This window comes from Entelurus aequoreus, linkage group LG13, assembly GCF_033978785.1.
Source record: "Entelurus aequoreus isolate RoL-2023_Sb linkage group LG13, RoL_Eaeq_v1.1, whole genome shotgun sequence".
NCBI classification, from domain to species: domain Eukaryota; kingdom Metazoa; phylum Chordata; class Actinopteri; order Syngnathiformes; family Syngnathidae; genus Entelurus; species Entelurus aequoreus.
The window spans coordinates 7,799,951-7,809,087 of record NC_084743.1 but is presented as its reverse complement, the minus strand read 5'-3'; positions in this window follow the sequence as shown (position 1 = coordinate 7,809,087).

Below are 9,137 nucleotides of genomic sequence, written 5' to 3'. Positions count from 1 at the left end.
TGATGTAGTATTTTTAATAATCAGTAACTCAGTTGATGTAGTACTTTTAATAATCAGTAACTCAGTTGATGTAGTACTTTTAATAATCAGTAACTCAGTTGATGTAGTATTTTTATTAATCAGTAACTCAGTTGATGTAGTATCAGCTAGAAAGTGAGAAGATGTGAGAGTGTTTTATTGGAGAGCTGCAGTGTCGTCTTCTGAATCTTCCTGGGTCACATGGGGGAGAGGTGGTGCTTTGTGTGTGTGTGTCTGTACAGTATGTGTTTACTAACAACAAGACATGTTTGTATGTGTTTAACAACAAGACATGTGTGTGTGTTTACTAACAACAAGACGTGTGTGTTTGTGTGTTTACTAACAACAAGACATGTGTGTGTGTTTACTAACAAGACGTGTGTGTGTTTACTAAAAGACATGTGTGTGTTTACTAACAAGACGTGTGTGTTTACTAAAAGACATGTGTGTGTGTTTACTAACAAGAAGACGTGTGTGTGTGTGTGTTTACTAACAAGACGTGTGTGTTTACTAAAAGACATGTGTGTGTGTTTACTAACAAGAAGATGTGTGTGTGTGTTTACTAACAAGACGTGTGTGTTTACTAAAAGACATGTGTGTGTGTTTACTAACAAGAAGACGTGTGTGTGTGTTTACTAACAAGACGTGTGTGTTTACTAAAAGACATGTGTGTGTGTTTACTAACAAGAAGACGTGTGTGTGTGTGTGTTTACTAACAAGACGTGTGTGTTTACTAAAAGACATGTGTGTGTGTTTACTAACAAGAAGATGTGTGTGTGTGTTTACTAACAAGACGTGTGTGTTTACTAAAAGACATGTGTGTGTGTTTACTAACAAGAAGACGTGTGTGTGTGTTTACTAACAAGACGTGTGTGTTTACTAAAAGACATGTGTGTGTGTTTACTAACAAGAAGACGTGTGTGTGTGTTTACTAACAAGACGTGTGTGTTTACTAAAAGACATGTGTGTGTGTTTACTAACAAGAAGACGTGTGTGTGTGTTTACTAACAAGAAGACGTGTGTGTGTGTTTACTAACAAGACGTGTGTGTTTACTAAAAGACATGTGTGTGTGTTTACTAACAAGAAGACGTGTGTGTGTGTTTACTAACAAGAAGACGTGTGTGTGTGTTTACTAACAAGACGTGTGTGTTTACTAAAAGACATGTGTGTGTGTTTACTAACAAGACAGTGAGGATTATTGTGTGTGTGTGTTTATTAACAAGAAGACATGTGTGTGTTTACTAACAAGAAGACATGTGTGTGTGTGTTTACTAACAAGAAGACATGTTTGTATGTGTGTGTGTTTACTAACAAGAAGACATGTGTGTGTGTGTTTACTAACAAGAAGACATGTGTGTGTGTTTACTAACAAGACATGTGTGTGTTTACTAACAAGAAGACATGTGTGTGTTTACTAACAAGAAGACGTGTGTGTGTGTTTTTACTAACAACAAGACATGTGTGTGTGTTTACTAACAACAAGACATGTGTGTGTTTACTAACAAGAAGACATGTGTGTGTGTTTACTAACAAGAAGACGTGTGTGTGTGTGTTTACTAACAACAAGACATGTGTGTGTGTTTACTAACAACAAGACATGTGTGTGTTTACTAACAAAAAGACATGTGTGTGTGTTTACTAACAAGAAGACGTGTGTGTGTGTGTTTACTAACAAGAAGACGTGTGTGTGTGTGTTTACTAACAAGAAGACATGTGTGTGTGTTTACTAACAACAAGACATGTGTGTGTTTACTAACAACAAGACATGTGTGTGTGTTTACTAACAAGAAGACATGTGTGTGTGTGTTTACTAACAAGAAGACGTGTGTGTGTGTGTTTACTAACAAGAAGACATGTGTGTGTGTTTACTAACAAGACATGTGTGTGTTTACTAACAAGAAGACATGTGTGTGTGTTTACTAACAAGACATGTGTGTGTTTACTAACAAGAAGACATGTGTGTGTGTTTACTAACAACAAGACATGTGTGTGTGTTTACTAACAACAAGACATGTGTGTGTTTACTAACAAGAAGACATGTGTGTGTGTTTACTAACAAGAAGACGTGTGTGTGTGTGTTTACTAACAACAAGACATGTGTGTGTGTTTACTAACAACAAGACATGTGTGTGTGTTTACTAACAACAAGACATGTGTGTGTTTACTAACAAGACGTGTGTGTGTGTGTGTTTACTAACAAGACGTGTGTGTGTGTTTACTAACAAGGCGTGTGTGTGTTTACTAACAAGACATGTGTGTGTTTACTAATAAGACATGTGTGTGTGTTTACTAACAAGACGACATGTGTGTGTGTGTTTACTAACAAGACAGTGAGGATTATTGTGTGTGTTTACTAACAAGAAGACATGTGTGTGTGTTTACTAACAAGAAGACATGTGTGTGTGTTTACTAACAAGACATGTGTGTGTGTGTTTACTAACAAGACGTGTGTGTGTGTTTACTAACAAGAAGACGTGTGTGTGTGTTTACTAACAAGAAGACGTGTGTGTGTGTTTACTAACAAGAAGACGTGTGTGTTTACTAACAAGAAGACGTGTGTGTTTACTAACAAGAAGACGTGTGTGTGTGTTTACTAACAAGAAGACGTGTGTGTGTGTGTGTTTACTAACAAGAAGACGTGTGTGTGTGTTTACTAACAAGAAGACGTGTGTGTGTTTGTGTTTACTAACAAGAAGACGTGTGTGTGTTTACTAACAAGACATGTGTGTGTGTTTACTAACAAGAAGACGTGCGTGTGTGTTTACTAACAAGAAGACATGTGTGTGTGTTTACTAACAAGAAGACATGTGTGTGTTTACTAACAAGAAGACGTGTGTGTGTGTGTGTTTACTTACAAGAAGACATGTGTGTGTGTGTTTACTAACAAGAAGACATGTGTGTGTGTGTTTACTAACAAGAAGACGTGTGTGTGTGTGTGTTTACTAACAAGAAGACGTGTGTGTTTACTAACAAGAAGACGTGTGTGTGTTTACTAACAAGAAGACATGTGTGTGTGTTTACTAACAAGAAGACGTGTGTGTGTTTGTGTTTACTAACAAGAAGACGTGTGTGTGTGTGTGTTTACTAACAAGAAGACGTGTGTGTGTGTGTGTTTACTAACAAAAAGACATGTGTGTGTGTTTACTAACAAGAAGACGTGTGTGTGTTTGTGTTTACTAACAAGAAGACGTGTGTGTGTGTGTGTTTACTAACAAGAAGACGTGTGTGTGTGTGTGTTTACTAACAAGAAGACGTGTGTGTGTGTGTGTGTGTTTACTAACAAGAAGACGTGTGTGTTTACTAACAAGAAGACAGCAGCTGGATTGTAACGCAGGGCCTGCTAGCCAGGACAAGGGTTAGGGTTAGGACTAACAGGATTAATCTGTGTGTGTAATCTGATTCATGTGTCCATGTACTAATCTGTGTGTGTAGTCTGATTCTTGTGTCCATGTACTAATCTGTGTGTATAGTCTGATTCATGTGTCCATGTACTAATCTGTGTGTGTAGTCTGATTCATGTGTCCATGTACTAATCTGTGTGTGTAGTCTGATTCATGTGTCCATGTACTAATCTGTGTGTGTAGTCTGATTCATGTGTCCATGTACTAATCTGTGTGTTTAGTCTGATTCATGTGTCCATGTACTAATCTGTGTGTGTAGTCTGATTAATGTGTCCATGTACTAATCTGTGTGTGTAGTCTGATTCTTGTGTCCATGTACTAATCTGCGTGTGTAGTCTGATTCATGTGTCCATGTACTAATCTGTGTGTGTAATCTGATTCATGTGTCTATGTACTAATCTGTGTGTGTAGTCTGATTCATGTGTCCATGTACTAATCTGTGTGTGTAGTCTGATTCATGTGTCCATGTACTAATCTGTGTGTGTAGTCTGATTCATGTGTCCATGTACTAATCTGTGTCTGTAGTCTGATTCATGTGTCCATGTACTAATCTGTGTGTGTAGTCTGATTCATGTGTCCATATACTAATCTGTGTGTATAGTCTGATTCATGTGTCCATGTACTAATCTGTGTGTATAGTCTGATTCATGTGTCCATGTACTAATCTGTGTGTGTATAGTCTGATTCATGTGTCCATGTACTAATCTGTGTGTGTAGTCTGATTCATGTGTCCATGTACTAATCTGTGTGTATAGTCTGATTCATGTGTCCATGTACTAATCTGTGTGTGTAGTCTGATTCATGTGTCCATGTACTAATCTGTGTGTAGTCTGATTCATGTGTCCATGTACTAATCTGTGTGTATAGTCTGATTCATGTGTCCATGTACTAATCTCTGTGTGTGTGTAGTCTGATTCATGTGTCCATGTACTAATCTGTGTGTATAGTCTGATTCATGTGTCCATGTACTAATCTGTGTGTGTGTGTGTGTAGTCTGATTCATGTGTCCATGTACTAATCTGTGTGTGTAGTCTGATTCATGTGTCCGTGTACTAATCTGTGTGTGTAGTCTGATTCATGTGTCCGTGTACTAATCTGTGTGTGTAGTCTGATTCATGTGTCCATGTACTAATCTGTGTGTGTAGTCTGATTCATGTGTCCATGTACTAATCTGTGTGTGTAGTCTGATTCATGTGTCCATGTACTAATCTGTGTGTGTAGTCTGATTCATGTGTCCATGTACTAATCTGTGTGTGTAGTCTGATTCATGTGTCCATGTACTAATCTGTGATTGGCTGTTTTACGCGTGACTTTTGTGACACTATAAAAGACTTGCCTCCATGCAGCAATCTGAACGTGTAAAAAGACTTTCCTTTCCCTACACTCACCACTAGTGGGCGCCCCACTCATGTTATTTTGTGTTGAAGACATTTCCCTACACTCACCATTAGTACAATGTCCACATATATCAGCCATAACAATACTTTCAAACATACATGTGTATACTGTACAATGTCCACATATATCAGCCATAACAATACTTTCAAACATACATGTGTATACTGTACAATGACCACATATATCAGCCATAACAATACTTTCAAACATACATGTGTATACTGTACAATGTCCATGTCTATCAGCCATAACAATACTTTCAAACATACATGTGTATACTGTACAATGTCCACATATATCAGCCATAACAATACTTTCAAACATACATGTGTATACTGTACAATGTCCATGTCTATCAGCCATAACAATACTTTCAAACATACATGTGTATACTGTACAATGACCACATATATCAGCCATAACAATACTTTCAAACATACATGTGTATACTGTACAATGTCCATGTCTATCAGCCATAACAATACTTTCAAACATACATGTGTATACTGTACAATGTCCATGTCTATCAGCCATAACAATACTTTCAAACATACATGTGTATACTGTACAATGACCATGTCTATCAGCCATAACAATACTTTCAAACATACATGTGTATACTGTACAATGACCATGTCTATCAGCCATAACAATACTTTCAAACATACATGTGTATACTGTACAATGTCCATGTCTATCAGCCATAACAATACTTTCAAACATACATGTGTATACTGTACAATGTCCATGTCTATCAGCCATAACAATACTTTCAAACATACATGTGTATACTGTACAATGTCCATGTCTATCAGCCATAAAAATACTTTCAAACATACATGTGTATACTGTACAATGTCCACGTCTATCAGCCATAACAATACTTTCAAACATACATGTGTATACTGTACAATGTCCACGTCTATCAGCCATAACAATACTTTCAAACATACATGTGTATACTGTACAATGTCCACATATATCAGCCATAACAATACTTTCAAACATACATGTGTATACTGTACAATGACCATGTCTATCAGCCATAACAATACTTTCAAACATACATGTGTATACTGTACAATGACCACATATATCAGCCATAACAATACTTTCAAACATACATGTGTATACTGTACAATGTCCATGTCTATCAGCCATAACAATACTTTCAAACATACATGTGTATACTGTACAATGACCATGTCTATCAGCCATAACAATACTTTCAAACATACATGTGTATACTGTACAATGACCATGTCTATCAGCCATAACAATACTTTCAAACATACATGTGTATACTGTACAATGACCATGTCTATCAGCCATAACAATACTTTCAAACATACATGTGTATACTGTACAATGTCCATGTCTATCAGCCATAACAATACTTTCAAACATACATGTGTATACTGTACAATGTCCATGTCTATCAGCCATAACAATACTTTCAAACATACATGTGTATACTGTACAATGTCCATGTCTATCAGCCATAACAATACTTTCAAACATACATGTGTATACTGTACAATGTCCATGTCTATCAGCCATAACAATACTTTCAAACATACATGTGTATACTGTACAATGTCCATGTCTATCAGCCATAACAATACTTTCAAACATACATGTGTATACTGTACAATGACCACATATATCAGCCATAACAATACTTTCAAACATACATGTGTATACTGTACAATGACCATGTCTATCAGCCATAACAATACTTTCAAACATACATGTGTATACTGTACAATGTCCATGTCTATCAGCCATAACAATACTTTCAAACATACATGTGTATACTGTACAATGACCAGAGTGTGTGGAGCAAACATCAGCTGCCAAGTGGAGAAAGGTGAGAAAGTATGTTTTATATCTTTCATGTCATGTGACCACTACTTCCTGTTGGTAAAAAGTATGTTTTATATCTTTCATGTCATGTGACCACTACTTCCTGTTGGTAAAAAGTATGTCTTATATCTTTCATGTCATGTGACCACTACTTCCAGCTCAGTGGCTTACTTTTCAACTTACCAAGTGGAGGTGATCAGTCATATACATCAGTTATATTTATGAAAGAGATGTTAACAAGTTAAATGTGTTTAATAATAACACAAGCATGTTTCTTTCATGAAGACAAGAATAAAAGTTGGTGTGATTGTGATGACTTGCATTGACAGGAATCAGACAGTTAGTGATGATAATGTCCACATTTTACAATGGAGGAGAAAAAAAGTCCTCCTTTCTGTCCAATACCACATGAAAGTTTGTCCAGCTTCCATACTCCTTCTTATACACTTTAAAAGAAATACAAACTCCCTAGCTTGCTAGCGCTAGCTTTCTGAGACTCTTATTTTGTTAGCGCAGGCAGGATGAAGCAGGGCTTTCATTGTGAAGACAGGAACTGTGCAGTCGGTCTTTAGTTTTGACAACAGGTACGGCGCAAGAGTCTGTTGAAATAAAAAGTGTTTCTCGCCTTCCTGTTGGTCGTTTTTTCTTAATAATGATCTGGCAGCAGCCAGCGTCATCTCACAAGACCCTCGGGTGTTGTGAATGTCAATCAAGTGACATCATAGTGAAGATTGATGATCAACCATTTTTAGGTTTATTTTTTTAATGCCTGGCTGGCGATGGACTGACACACCCTCCGCCATCGACCGGTAGCTGGCGATGGACTGACACACCCTCCGCCATCGACCGGTAGCTGGCGATGGACTGACACACCCTCCGCCATCGACCGGTAGCTGGCGATGGACTGAGACACCCTCCGCCATCGACCGGTAGCTGGCGATGGACTGAGACACCCTACGCCATCGACCGGTAGCTGGCGATGGACTGACACACCCTCCGCCATCGACCGGTAGCTGGCGATGGACTGACACACCCTCCGCCATCGACCGGTAGCTGGCGATGGACTGACACACCCTCCGCCATCGACCGGTAGCTGGCGATGGACTGACACACCCTCCGCCATCGACCGGTAGCTGGCGATGGACTGAGACACCCTCCGCCATCGACCGGTAGCTGGCGATGGACTGAGACACCCTACGCCATCGACCGGTAGCTGGCGATGGACTGACACACCCTACGCCATCGACCGGTAGCTGGCGATGGACTGACACACCCTACGCCATCGACCGGTAGCCGGCGATGGACTGAGACACCCTCCGCCATCGACCGGTAGCTGGCGATGGACTGACACACCCTACGCCATCGACCGGTAGCTGGCGATGGACTGACACACCCTACGCCATCGACCGGTAGCTGGCGATGGACTGACACACCCTCCGCCATCGACCGGTAGCTGGCGATGGACTGAGACACCCTCCGCCATCGACCGGTAGCTGGCGATGGACTGACACACCCTACGCCATCGACCGGTAGCTGGCGATGGACTGACACACCCTCCGCCATCGACCGGTAGCTGGCGAAGGACTGACACACCCTCCGCCATCGACCGGTAGCTGGCGATGGACTGACACACCCTCCGCCATCGACCAGTAGCTGACGATGGACGTAATGGTCACCCCTGGTGTATAATGATAGTGTGTATTTATTAAAAATGTTACACTGTGACTTGGCTGCTGAGGAAGGTACCAGGAGTCACAGAGGAGGAGTTGATGTGGTTTTTACTTCATCTGTAAAGGAGTCCATTGTGTGATCGCTGTCTAAAACGTCATCACAAGTCCAGACCCGTTACACACCACTCCACAAAGTCATCAAAAGTCCAGACCCGTTACACACCACTCCATTTAAGTTATCACAAGTCCATACCTGTTACACATCACTCCACTAAAAATCACTTGATCAGGACTTTGAATCCAATGGTCATCCCTTTGAAGGAACATTAGCTGTGTGAGAAACACCACTAGGAAGAGAAAGAACCAAACATGGCAGACAAGAAAACCTTGTTACACACACACACACACACACACACACACACACACACACACACACACACACACACACACACACACACACACACACACAATATACACACACAATATACAGTATATGACACGTGTTGGACTAAAGGAGATGACCGCTCCACAAGGACCAGGTCTATGTACACGTGGTATAAAATAGTCTGCTTCTATGTTCTCATCATGCAAAAAGGTGTCTCCTGATGAAGACACACAAAAGGCGTCCCCTAATGAAGACACACAAAGGGTGTCCACTGATGAGAATACAAGAAAGTCGTCTCCGGATAAAGACACACAAAGGGCGTCCCCTGATGAAGACACACAAAGGGCGTCCCCTGATGAAGACTCACAAAGGGTGTCCACTGATGAAGACACACAAAG